This window comes from Otolemur garnettii, unplaced genomic scaffold (assembly GCF_000181295.1).
Source record: "Otolemur garnettii isolate 467f Iridium unplaced genomic scaffold, OtoGar3 scaffold00088, whole genome shotgun sequence".
Classification (NCBI taxonomy): Eukaryota; Metazoa; Chordata; class Mammalia; order Primates; family Galagidae; genus Otolemur; species Otolemur garnettii.
In genome coordinates this window covers 4,200,959-4,214,870 of record NW_003852483.1, presented here as the reverse complement: position 1 = coordinate 4,214,870, position 13,912 = coordinate 4,200,959, and the positions used below count along the sequence as shown (strand labels likewise).

Below are 13,912 nucleotides of genomic sequence, written 5' to 3'. Positions count from 1 at the left end.
AAACTGGTAATGAATAAAGCATTAGTAAACTATAAATCTTTATTTAATAAGGAACCTTTTGTATAGAAGTGATAGGCACATGCAAAATAAAGCCTAGGAATATGAAAGGGTCTTATTTTTGCTTTCTTGTTCTCACATTTTGTCTGTCAGAGTCAGTAGAGGATTCATTTACTTGTGAAATTAATTTCCTAGCCATCTGTCATCTTCCATCTTCATTCCTTATTTTTTGCACAGTGCAATGTGAGTTATTTCCATTTAAAACTAAAATATGCTTGCAATTGACACCAAGATAAGCATAAGGTTTTATATGACTCAGCTAGGTTAATCAAAGAGAAGGGCTGCTATTTTGGGAGAAGTGAAGATAATTAAATATGTAATTATTTATATTAGAGAAAACTAATATAATTAAATTGGAATTTTGAGTGGTATGAATCAGGATGATGATTAAAAGTGAGAATCACAAATACATATAATATTTTAATTCTACTGGTAACCATAGGATTGTAGTCTTCAAAAAGTTTGTGGTGGGCTTGATTATTTGTACACCCCATGTGTTTTTTTTTTTTTCTTTGAAACAGAGTCTTGGTAGAGTGCTATGGCATCATAGCTCACAGCAACCTCAAACTCTTGGGCTCAAAGTGATTCTCTTGCCTCAGCCTCCCTGGTAGCTGGGGCCACAGGCATGCCATAGCACCCAGCTATTTTTTAGAGATAGGGGTCTCACTCTTGCTCAAGTTGATCTCGAACTCCTGAGCTCAGGCAATCCACTTGCCTCAGCCACCCAGAGTGGTAGGATTATAGGCATGAGCCACCATGCTGGGCCTCACCCAATGAATTTTTAACCAAGAATTTTAATTGTTAAGTGCAAGCTTTATAATTAATTATTTTTAATGATTTCTAGAAGTTTATAAGAGATATGGAGGAAATAAGGATCAAGAATTTGACTTCAGGTTTGGTGCCCCGTAGCACAGTGCTTATGTGAGGGGAGGCTGAGGCAAGAGAATCACTTAAGCCCAAGAGTTTGAGGTTGTTGTGAGCTGTGATGCCATGGTAGCCTACCAAGGGTGACACAGTGAGACTCTGTCTCAAAAAAGAAAAAAAAGAATTCAACTTCAGGGCCCAGCATGGTGGCTCAAGCCTGTAATCCCAGCACTGGGAGGCTGAGACAGAGACCAGCCTGAGCAAGAGCAAGAACCCGTCTCTAAAAATAGCCAGGCATTGTGGTGGATGCCTGTAGTCCCAGCTACTTGAGAGGCTAAGACAAGAGAATCACTTAAGCCCAAGAGTTGAAAGTTGCTGTGAACTGTGACGCCACAGTACTCTATAGAGGGTGACATATTGAGACTGTCTCAGGAAAAAAATAGTCAAAGAATGATTTGTCAACAGCAAGATGAGGACAAATAAATCTTGTGGCAAGAGATAAGAAAAATAATGAGCAAGCTCACTCTTAAGGGTGATTCTTAGCAGAACCAAATGATAACTCGCAGAGAGCAGGGGTGGGAGTCGGACAACAGTTCCTGTCCCATGGCCCCAGGGTATATACCCCCTCAGATTTGTGCTCTTTTGCGATCTTTAATTGCTACGGGCAGAGAGGAATTGAAGGATAAGACAGTAAAATCTGTGGAAACAGGTAACTGGAGCTCCTCAATGATAGGTTATATAAGTGGAAAATTTCCTGCTCTTTCAAATGGAATCCTAATTTTAAATTTCCTGTCTGGGATATGTGTGTGTTATTCAGTCTCCATTGCAAGGGAAAACCTGCACTCACATGGTGATTTAGTCTGCTCGAGCTCCTGTAACACAATACAGCTGTCTAGAAAAACTCATTTCGGGATAAGGTTGATAAGGAGAAAACTGATATTGAGGAGCTGCTGACTGTGTACAGTTTGCACGTGTTCCCCAAGTATATGTGGGTTTCTCCTGGCACTCTGGTTTTCTCCCCATCCCAAAACTGTGACCATTACGTGAGCTGGCATGTCTACATGGTCCCTGTGTGAGTGAGTGTGTGTGTGTCAGGGCACCCTGACCTTCTGGGATAAGGCTCTGGACACCCAAAACCCTCAACTAGAATAATTGGTTGAAAAATGAGTGAATGAATTAATTAATACAAATTATTGTCAAATAAAAGTTCATCAAGTCTACCATAATCGAAGAGATGCATGACAGTAAACAATGCAATAGGAAAGCACTCAGCCAGCTGTCACATTAGTAATTGCTGATTTTGAACTGCCTGGTAGCAGGAGGTGCTCCTGGGAATTTTTGCTTTGTGAACATTTATTCCCTGATTTAACCCACCACTGCTGCAATCACTGTCTCTCACTGATTCACCAAAAATCGGGCAAATAATTCTCTTAGCCTATAGGGAAAATGGTTTTGTTATGTGTCATCTTGCTTAAGTCATGCTTGCCAATAAATTATTGACAAAGTTAAGAGAAGTCTTATTGTACTACAAACTGGGGGGTTTACGTAGCAAAAATTTGTTTTTTCACCATTCTGGAGGCTGGAGATCAAACTGTCAACAGGCTCAACCACTATATAGCACAGTGGTTACAGTGCCAGCCACATACATCGAGGGTGGTGGGTTTGAACCTGGCCTGGGCCAACTAAACAATTGCAACAAAAAAATAGCCAGGCATTGTGGCAGGTGCCTGTAGCCCCAGATACTTGGGAGGCTGAGGCAAGAGGATCTCTTGAGCCCAAGAGTTTGAGGTTGCTGTGAGCTGTGACACCATAGCACTCTACTAAGGGCAACATAATGAGACTCTGTCTCAAAAAAAAAAAAAAGTCAACAGATCAAAGCATCTCTTTTTAGCTTTGCAGATGGCCATCTCCCTGTGTCTTTGTCCTAATCTCCTCTCATAAGGACACCAGTCATATTGAATTAAAGCCCATAGGGCCTTATATTACCCTAATCACCTCTTTAAAGATTCTCTTTCCAAATACAGTCACATTCTGAGGTTTTGGCAGTTGGGACTTCAAGACACAAAACTTAGTGGTCCACAGGACAGAGCATTATGGCAGCCCCCACAAACTAAAACACACAACTTCCAGCCAGGAGTAACTTGGAGAAGTCTTTGTCAGAATGTGAGTCCATGGCTGGGTATCACGTTGAGCACCTCTGGCTAGTTAGAATAATGTGAGTTCAAGAGCAGGTATTCTACTTCCAATGAGCAAGACATTGACAAATTTAAAATATTTAGCAACAGCTCAATTACAAATGTTGATGAGGTACTAATGCCTTTCATTTAAAAATGGTAGATGTGTTTCCTACAATACAAAAATAGCTCATATGTAGCAAGCCTTCAGAAATGCAATGGTGACGGTATTGTGTTGACTGTCACCCACACACAGAACCAATATTATATAACTGGCCATGAACCTGTCCAGCCCCTTTACCTGCCTCATGCTTCTGGACTAAGTATTCTAAAGAGAGCAGGTGAGGATAGGGCCATGGGAAAATGAGCCCTTTCAATTAAATTTAAATGAGTATTTAAATTTAATAAGCATTAAATAAGCATGCTAAATCACAGGAACACTTGGTGCTTCTTCTTGAAAATGGAGAGTTGCACACTTTCCATGGAAGCAGGAAAACAGTGGGCAGAGGGAAGACAGCCAGAGTTCACAGAGTGTCCCTCAGAAAGGCAATTCCCAGTGCAGGGCTACCAGAGATACAGTAATGTCATTACACATTACATTTGTTGCAGTAATTTTCAAAGTGTATCCATGGAGCCGCAGCATCATCACCACCTGGAAACTACTTGTTAGACATGCAGATTCTTGGGCTCCACCCCACATCTACAGAGTAAAGACCTCTGGGCTTGTTTGAATAGGCCTTCTATGCAGGTATAGCAAATAAAAATATGGGACATACAATTAAATTTGAATTTTTAGATAAATTATATCATATTTTTAGTATAAGCATGTCTCAATTATTGAATGGGGCATGTTTAATACTAAAAAAATGATTTGTTAGGAAAAGACCTGGGCCTTTGCAGCCCCACCAACACTTGATTACATACTCTGACCTTCAGCCCATAAGAGCATAATGTGTGTTACTCTGAGCCACCAGGTTGTGTTAATTGTTATAGCAACAGAAGAAAATGAGAAAGTTTCCCAATCTCCAGTTGAAGAAGGACAAAAGGTCACACATTACAGGTCAGCACAGAGAGCTATGTAAGACACATAGACTTAAAAAATCCACACTGGACATCTCAGTAAAATTTAAGAACATCAGAAATAAACAAGCAAAAAAAAAAAAAAAAAAAAGACACTTTCAAGACCTTCAACAGAAAATTAATCACCTAAATAGGAAGAGAAAGTAGGCTTCCCTCTTCTCCTGCCATGAAAGTAAACAATAGTTGAAGGAAGACAGCCAGTTGAGACTGTCAAAAAAGTTAAAGAAACTTATTTTGTGAAGGAAACTAGAATTTTATACATTAAGTTATATTAACTTATAATCTAAGTTAAATATTTAGAAAGTTCCCTTTCTAAGACCATTTATATAGAAAATTTCCCAGGAAAAACAGCATTATGGGTTATGGAATTGAGCATGAAGAAGTTACTAATAATCACTGTGACTTACTATCCAATGTAGAAAGCAGAAATATGGCAGTTTGATAGAGACATCAAACCATAGACAAAGCTGAGTGAGTTTTCAAGTATCAAAATTCATACTCCATACATACTTGCTCTTTACAAGCACTACATAAATATCTTTGTCAATGTTGCCTGTATTAGGATTTTAGAATTTTTATGTTTTCTTGTAGAATTGACATTCTATCATTATGTGATGCCTACCTCTTCCCCTGAAAATATTCCTCATTCTGCAGACGATTTATGAAGTAAATATTCATTTGAAATTTTAAAAGATAAAAAATGATTTGTCGTTTCACTGAAATCCATGTTTAACTGAGCTTCTGTATTTTGTGAGGCAGCTCTATTCATTCTGATTCATGCCAAAGTTTGGGAGGTGCTGACATTCTCACGTATGGCAGTGGGAAGTGAAGCTAACAGAACAAGGAATGGAGTTTTAAAGCTATTATTTAAAGATGTAAAGATATGCAATAAAAGAATCAAGATGACCTGAGGGTTTATAGAATAGTAACAAAGAGTAAATTGTAAGACTTTAAAGAGTAATAGAGTTAACCGCGAAAACAGCATTAATATAAGGGTTCCTGGTGTTGAGAAGAAAACGTTTCTTCTACCATCTTAGACAGGTTAATAAGAGAAAAACAAACCGAAGTTTATTAACACATGCTTCACATTACACATGGGAGCACTCAGACAAAAGTAATACAAAGGGGCAGTTAGAACTTGGTCTCTATTTTTTTTTTTTTTTTTTTTGAGTTTTTGGCCAGGGCTGGGTTTGAACCTGCCACCTCCAGCATATGGGGCTGGCGCCCTACTCCTTTGAGCCCACAGGAGCCACCCAGAACTTGATCTTATTGAGACTGAAGCAACAACAATCATTTAAACCCAAGAGTTTGAGGTTGTTGTGAACAACCTCAGGGGTGGGTGCTGCAAATTAATTGACAGTATGCAGATTGATAGGGGAGAAGTTTACTTCAACTGTAGTTAGCAGAATTCTGAAGGATGTGGCTACTAGCTAAGGGTTTAGATATCAGCATGATGAAAGGAGAGGGGTTAGGGCTGATGGCAGAGTGGGCAGGTTCCCACAGAGATTGTTCATGCAAGTTCTCACATTGATGCTAATGGTCAGTCTCCTACCTGACTGGAATCTCCCCCCAAGGGGGGTTTATGACATCTTCATTCTCACAAAGTTATGCCTTTAATCAGACAAGAGAAACTCAGGCTCCCAGCTGTAACTTCAGAGTCTCCAGTCTAAAGTAATCTTTGTTCTGCCCCGTAGCTTGTGGATCCCTTCACTGGGAAGCTGTATTCCAGGTGCAGATGAGCAGGGCAAAGGAGGTTTTCACTATAACTATTCTCTCCACACAATTTGATTCCCTTTCATGCCCATGAATTACATTGATAAAGGAGAAAATGAGAGACAATCCCCTACCTAAACTTGAGTTAGTGAGTTGTGGTCCTGGCAGAGGGTGGCAGGACCTGTAGGGGGACTGGCCAGGGAAGACACGAGATGGACGCAGGACACACCAGTTAAGGCAGGTGTAGCCAAAGTGTCTCATCCTGCCATCCTTACTTCCATGGACACCTGGAAGGAAGTTTTAGGTGGCTAATGAGGTAATAAATTAGGTACTAATGAGTAATTATGGTTATTTTTGAAATCTTACTATTTAATTACTAGTGAATTAATGAGTTATTAGAGGAGTTTTAAGATATTAATGAGATGCTTTCTAATTCTACTTCCTGTGGTCCTTTGGCCAAGTTTCTAAAAATAATAAATTGGGAATTAACTTCCAAATATTATTATGCTTTAAAGTTGTATTAGTCAAACCTCAGAATTACTGCAAAGAAGATACATCATGAAAACAAGTAGAATATGTACCATTCACCCATCCATTCAGCAGACGTTCTGTTCCGGGCTCAGGGGCTCTGCTGTGAGTGCCCACTAGGGCCCCTTGATTCCCTTTCATACTCATGAATTACATTGATAAAAGAGAAAATGAGGGAAAATCCCCTGCCCAACTTGACCCAGTGAGTGGGTCACATACCATAACCCCTGCCCCAGGTATGGAAGTCACTGTCTCACCCACTCCTAAGGAAAGCTGCCTGATTATGTTAGAGATCTCCAGAGAAACAGAACCAATAATATGTTCCATCCATTTATCTATGTTCATTTCTAATGAGAGAGGTTTATTTTGAGACATTGTTCATGTGATTGGAGGGCTGGCAAGTCTGACGTCTGCAGGGCAGGCCAGCAGGCTGGAGACCCAGGGAAGCATGAGTTCAAATGATGCTTGAGTCCAAATGTGGTCTGCTGGCTGAGCTTCTTCCTCCTCAGAGAGGTCAGTCTTTTTCCAAGGCCTTCAACCAATTGTATAAGGCTTGCAAGGGAGAAAAAAATGTTTTTCCTCTACCTATCTTAGGTTCATTGGCTGGGCCTTACAAATTAAACTGACAAAAGACAGATTAATAAGAGAAAAACAGAAGTTTATTAGTGCATGCTTCACATTACACATGGGAGCTCTCAGACATAAGTAACTCAAAGGGGCAGTTAGAACTTGGGCTAATTGAGACTGAGGCAAGAAGGATCACTTGAGTTTGATGTTGCTATGAACTATGATACCATGGCACTCTAGCCTAGGGCAACAAATGAGTTTCTGTCTCAAAAAAAAAAAAAAAAAAAAGAACTTGGACTTATATAATATCTTAACAAAGAGTGCTAAATTGGAAGAGAAGTGATGAAACAAAGGAAAAGGAGTTCAAGCCTTTAGGGGTAGCAAACAGAAAAGGTAAATGTGTGAGAAAAACACAAGGAAGAAAAGACTTCATTGGAGTAGACTCTTGCTCAGTGCTATCTCATGTTCAGTGATCAGGTTATTGTCCTCTTCTTGATGTGGGAAGGTAGGAGACACCTTCACAAAGGGAGATTTATGTTAGAAAGAAGAAAGTGGGATGGCAGAGAGCTCATCCTGTGTCTGCATTTCCTCAATAGCCTTTGGCCCAGAATAATCCTTAAGCCACAGTGGTGTGCTTGAGGGTGACACGTTCTGAGCCCTTTCAGGCCCTCTTGCATGATGGAGGGCCATCTGCCTTACTCAAAGTTCAGTGATTTAAATGTTAATCTCATCTAAAGCATACCTTCACAAAAAACATCTAGAGTAATGTTTTACCAGATATCTGGGTACTGTGGCCCAGCCAACTTGACGAAATTAACCATCACACTGACCAAGTTAAAATAATGACCATTCCAGGAAGGAGGATGACTGGTCCCAGCCTGAAGGAGAAAAGTCCAGGCAGAGGTCTGTGTGTCCCTCAGTAGCAGGCAAAGAAGCTCCAGGGAAGCCTGGAAAATTAGGCCAGAGCCACATAGTATAGGGCCCTGAGGCTGTGGGGAAATTCTAGTGTATTCTAAGAGCTGTGGGAATGAAATTATTGAAGGAGAAAAAGTATGCATGGTGTTAGGTGCCAGGGGCTTTTTCCATAAAGATCTTCTAGCTCCATATGCCGGGTGTGAAATGGGGTTTCCTGAGGGAAACTATTTGCCTTACTGAGCAGTGATGACAGATTCCAGCAGCATCAAGGGAGAATAATATTAAGTGTATAACAGCCCTTTCCTTACACCTCTACTGTAACTGTCACTGATCCTTGACTACTACTTTTAAACACTTTCATACTATGCATATTTTTATATTATATTTTAAATAGAATTGGAAGGTATTACAGGTCCCCATCGGTACTGAGGTGGTAAGACAAAGTTTCATCTAGAACACAAACGAAGCTCTGTGTGTGGTGTGTGTCTGGGAAGCCCATTTCTCTTTTACACATACTATGACAATTATGACAAAATGAACCTTTACCATGTTTTCTTGGGATGTCTCCTAGAGCCCTTATTGACTTCTAAGTAGCCACCACGAAGCATTTCAAAGCAAAATAGGGATAATTAGCTCTTGGCTATCACAAAAAGGCACATGGCTCAGGAATGGGAGGCCAGAGGAGAAACATTTATCAGTAGTCCCCTCCAAGGACTGTAAAGTGAACATTTAGGATTATTGGAGCAGAGACATTCATTCATTCATCCTTGAGACAAAGGATCCCCAGGAAGGGGACTAAGCGTGAGGACGTGTGCTGTGCATGCTGTGCAGCCCTGCGGGGAGGAGTTCTCAGATGGGGCCTCCTTTCCTTATCTATAATCCTGAAGGTTTTCAAGAGGTTTCTAATCCTAGTTCCTATTAACCATGCGTCTGAAGCCAGCTTGATTAGCAAGCGTATACTTGAGAAAACAAAAGCAAATGTTAAGTAGATGAGGGCTATGGGCATGGCCTCAGCCCAGCAGGGTTTAGGGCCACCCCATGTGGAAGCAGGAGGTGGCTGCTGTGCCCAGCTGGTCAGCACAGTGTGGAAAGGACCAGATGCCAAGAAAGACCTGTGTTCCTGGAAATGTCTGGCTTCATTCTCCTCTTTGTTCTCTGGATACAGAGATGGCTGTTCAACTTTAGCAAAGACACCCAAACTCAAAAATCCCAAAAGAGTTCTTCTTGAGCTGGCTCTTTACAAGGAGAAGGTCATGTTCAACTCCAGTGCCAAGATTGTGAAGCCCAATATTGAGAAGCCAGACAAGTTCAAGTTGGGCATTTTCCTGGCCCTGCTGGAGCTGGAAATGAACTCAGTCAGACCTCAAGGCTCAGCTCTGGGAACTGAACATAAGGGCAGTCAAGGAAATTAAAGTTGATGGTGGTCAGAAAGCTATCATAATCTTTGTTCCTGTTCTTCAACTGAAATCTTTCCAGAAAATTCAAGTCCTACTAGTACTTGATTTGGAGAAAAAGTTCAGCGAGACGCCTGCTTTCTTTATTGCTCAGAGGAAAATTCTGCCTAAGCCAACCCAAAAAAGCCACACAAAAAATAAGTTAAAGTGTCCCAGGAGCCGTACTCTGACAGCTGTGCACAAGGTCATCCTTGAGGACTTGGTCTTCCCAAGTGAAATTGTGGGCAAGAGAATCTGAATGAAGCTGGATCTCAGCCTAATCATAAAGGTGCATTTGCACCAAGAACAACAGAATAATGTGGAACACAGGTTGAAACTTTCTGGTGTCTATAAGAAGCTCATAGGCAAACTCTCAGAGTTTGGAAATTTTTGTAAACAAAAATGACTAAATAAAGTATATTCACAGTAAAAAGTAAAATAACCCAAACAAAGCCGTGTGCCTGATGGTTTTGAAGGATTTCCACCTTTCTCACCTGCATTGTCCTCCTGGCTGTGACTAAGGCCCCTTACCCACAGAAGCCAGCTCCACCACGTGTCCTGGCTGCAAGTCTGCCAGATAAATTAGGAAGACCACATCAAGATCCATGTCTTGCCTTCTCTGGGGGCTGTGGCCAGTTTTCTGTGTCCTCCAAAGGGGTGTACTGAGAAAAAGACAACCCGGTCACAAAGGGTCTAAAATCAGGCCAGATCACACCTGTGGACTTCCAGCTTTCTACAAAAGCCTGGGGATCCTTTCTCAGGACTGTCCTTAAGAGTCAGAGGTTTTTTGTTTGTTTGTTTTTGTTTTTCTTTTTTGAAAAGAATTTTTTTTCTTTTTTGAGTAAGAATTTTCTAGTGGAAGCTAATTGTGTAGGAGAAAAGTTGAGACACAGGTCAGAATTTTCTTTTTCTCAGGACATATTAAAAAAGATAATTGAACTAAAAAATGACAGAGAAATGAGCCCACATCCTTTGCCTAAAGGTCACCTCATTGACCTAAGGGAAATAAACGTTTTCATTCTCTTAGATATTTTGTTAAAGTGAAAATTACTTTTATGTTGTTTAAAGATTTTGCATTGTTAGCGTGAAGACAACTTTGATATTGTTTTCTGCAAGAGAAAGTTGAAATTTTCTAGGTTTGTTTCCCCGCATTCCCCTTATAAAAGTTGTTAGAATTGTAAATGGGCAGAACATAATTGAGAGGCTACCCACACTGTTCTCCAGAATTGCTGGCCTTCGGAACATAATGCTTGTTGAGACCTAACTGCACCTCTGCATGTTGGGCCAGATAGTGACAGGAGGCTTGACTCTCTTGGTGCAGTAACAGGGGCACAGCAAAAACTGCACCAGCCAATTAAACAAGAGGGAAGACTGTATGGAAGGCTACTGCCTTCGGAGGAGACGCAGAGCTCAGTCTGCACTCTACTAGCTGAGACAAAGGCAGAGGGTTTTTCGAAGCCTGCAGGGAGGAGCTGGGCCATCCGCTGTGTTTACTAATTGACTTTACGCAAAGGAAATTAAACTCCTCACATCTTCAAGACCAGAGGTTGTTTGACAACTTGGAGGTTAAGCTTCTGCCCTCTTACAGTCAATGGGACACAGAGGTGCCATCTGTTGACATAATTACATCTTAAAGAAAGGGTTTTTAGCCCCTTGAGAATTATATTCCTGGGCTATGAATCTGGCAAGAGGCTTTGTTTGTTTGTTTAGAGATTGGGTTTCATTCCGTCACCCAGGCTGGAGTGCAATAGTGAGATCATAGCTCACTATAGCCTTGAACTTCTGGGCTCAAGTGATCCTCCTGCCTCATCCTCGCAGAGTGCTACACTTACAGGCACATGCCACAATGGCCACTTAAAAAAAAATTATCTTTTTTTGTATAAACAGGCTCTCACTGTGTTGCTCCAGTTGGTCTGGAGCTCCTGGCCTCAATTGGCCTCCCACATTGGCTTCCCAGAGTGCTGGAACTATAGACATGAGCCACCGTAGCCAGCCACAAGAGGTTTTTTAAAAAGGTTGATACCGCTTCCCAATCCCAGAGGATGCTCCCCTTCTAGTGAGCTCCCAGCCTTCCTTGGCCAACAGCCTCCATCGGAGCCTACCTGAGCCCCTCTTTTCCCATTGGTGAAGCTTCCCTACTCTTTGCTTGCCTTTGAGGCGCTACCAAACACAAATAGTGGGTGACTCCCTCGCTGTAGCAAGTTCTGAATAAACAGACTACTTCTCATACAGGTGGTCTGCCTTTATTTCTGGATGTGTTAGAAGCTGGGGGGTGAGCACATGGGGAGCCTCTGAGGTGAAACAGCCTCTTCCCCTCTAGCTGAGTGTCTTAAAGCACTAGGCGAGGAGAGATCCCTCTGTCCACGGTATGGCAGAATGTGGTTCTGGGAAGGACTACAAGAAATGATGCTTTGGGCTGTGAAGCTTGCCACATTTGACCTAAACTTCACATAGTGAAGAATATAGAATTGATTCTGTATAATGAGAAGAGTGTGCCAAATGGCCATGCTTGTTTGCAGAAACTGGCTGAGTTTATGGCCTAGGCCAGTCAAGATGCCCTGAAATGTCCTCCCTGGTCCTGGACACAGGTGTGGACTTGGAAGGGCTCTGCTGGAGCTGTCTGCACCTGCTGCAGCAGGATGGGAGCCCAAGAGCTACCAGATGACCCTAGGCCACTCAAGAGTGCCCGGCCTGCAGGAGAAGACCCCCTGCTGGCCAGATATCCGCCTCTTTGGGGGTTTAAACAAAATTCAACATCAGCCTTAATATTAAGAGCAACTTCTACAACTGTGATGCCCCCGTGAGGACAGAGCCTGGGTTCTGGCACTGGGTAGTGTAGACAGAGTCTGAGTGAAGCTTGCCACTTCTATTATGCACCCAGAACACATGCAGACACCTCAGTCCTGTGCTTTGCTACTATCCTGCCTCTCTGAGTCTCGGTTTCCCCAAACTGGAAGTTGTACTTGAGCACAGTGTGATTCACTGACCCCTGAGGAAGGGCTGTCCATCTGCACATTGTGACTGCAGGTACACAGAGCCATGGGCAGGGGGTGGGGCTCCTCAGAGTGGCAGAAGGTCATAAGATCCTGGCATCAGGGAGGCTAAAAGGGACAAGGTGGGGAAGGACAAGCCTGTCATGCAAAGGGCTTGGCAGCACCCCCAGAGCCTAGTGACACCTATATACAAAATGAGGCTTCTGGCCAGGGCAAGGTGGCTCACACCTATAATCCCAGCACTCTGGGAGGTTGAGATGGGAGAATCGCCTGAGCTCAGGATTTTGAGAACAACCTGAGCAAGAGCCAAACTCTGTCATTACTAAAAATAGAAAAATTAGCTGGGCCTAGTAGCAGGCACCTGTAGTCCCAGCTACTTGGGAGGCTGAGGCAGGAGGATCACTTGAACCCCGGAGTCTGAGGTTGCTGTGAGCTAGGCTGACACCATAGTACTCTAGCCTGGGCAGCAGAATAAGATTCTGTCTCAAAAAAAAAAAAAGAGGTTTCTGGGGAAGTGCTTTGAGCAGAGAGGCCACAGCAGGCAGAATGGAAGTACCAGGAGAACAGTCATGGAGAGAGGGACCCTGCCCCATGATGCCAGGAACTTCTGTGGGAAGAGGTTGCAGAGAAGCTCCTGGTCAAGGCAGAAACCTGTTTTAGGGCTTCTGCTGAGCAAGTCAGACCTTCCTGACCAGTTGCCCACCATCTGGATTTGTATCTGCCCTGGATCCCACCAGTCATCACAAAATACCACATACCTTGGGCCTTAAACAACAGAAATTTATTTTCTCACAATTCTGGGGGCTGAAAGTCCAAGATCAAGGTGTCATCAGGGTTGCTTTCTCCTGAGGCCTCTCCTTGGCATATAGACAGCTGTCTTCTCCCTGTGTCCTCACGTGGTCGTCTGTCCGTCTATGTACTAATCTTTCCTTATAGGGATATTAGTCATGTTGGATTAGGACCCACTCAAATGCCTTCATTTTAACTTGTTGCCTTTGGAAGGACAGCCCTTCCTCCAAATATGGTCACATTCTGAGGTACTGGGGATTAGGACTTTAATGTCTGAATTTTGGAGGGACAAAACTCAGCCCACAACACCAGTAATCGATGCATTAGGATCTTGCTGTGGGTTGGTCAGGGCATGGAGCTCCCATATCACCAAGTTTAGCTCTCACAATTATACACTCTGGGTGTTCTTTATGCTTTAAAACAAGGGAACTGAAGCAAAGATAAAGTAACCTCCCCATTGCTACATCACCTGGGTTCAGTCTGAGACTTATTCTAAAGCCCAGGCTCTTCTACTTGGCTTCACAAAGAAGAATTGGTGTCAGTCATCAGATGAGGAGTCATCAATGCTTAATGCCAGGAATGTGTGCTGAGTTTTACAACCTCCAAGGCTTCAGAACGTCCCTAAAATATCTGCAGTTGATAGCAGCCAATGACTCAGATGGATTTGTCTCTTAAGCTGAGAGGAATACTAGCTTCAATTTTAACTAGGTACTCTTCAATTAGAACAGGTAATTGTGATAGGAACCATTCCCTTTAACAACTTGGTGTCTTGGACTATTTCAGAGAAACAGGTCGAGGT

At 42.5% G+C, this 13,912-nt stretch overlaps 1 pseudogene; it reads left to right on the top strand.

Moving 5' to 3' along the window:
• Positions 1–9,151: 9,151 nt before the first annotated feature.
• On the top strand, positions 9,152–9,737 carry LOC100944855 (annotated as a pseudogene).
• Positions 9,738–13,912: the final 4,175 nt, after the last annotated feature.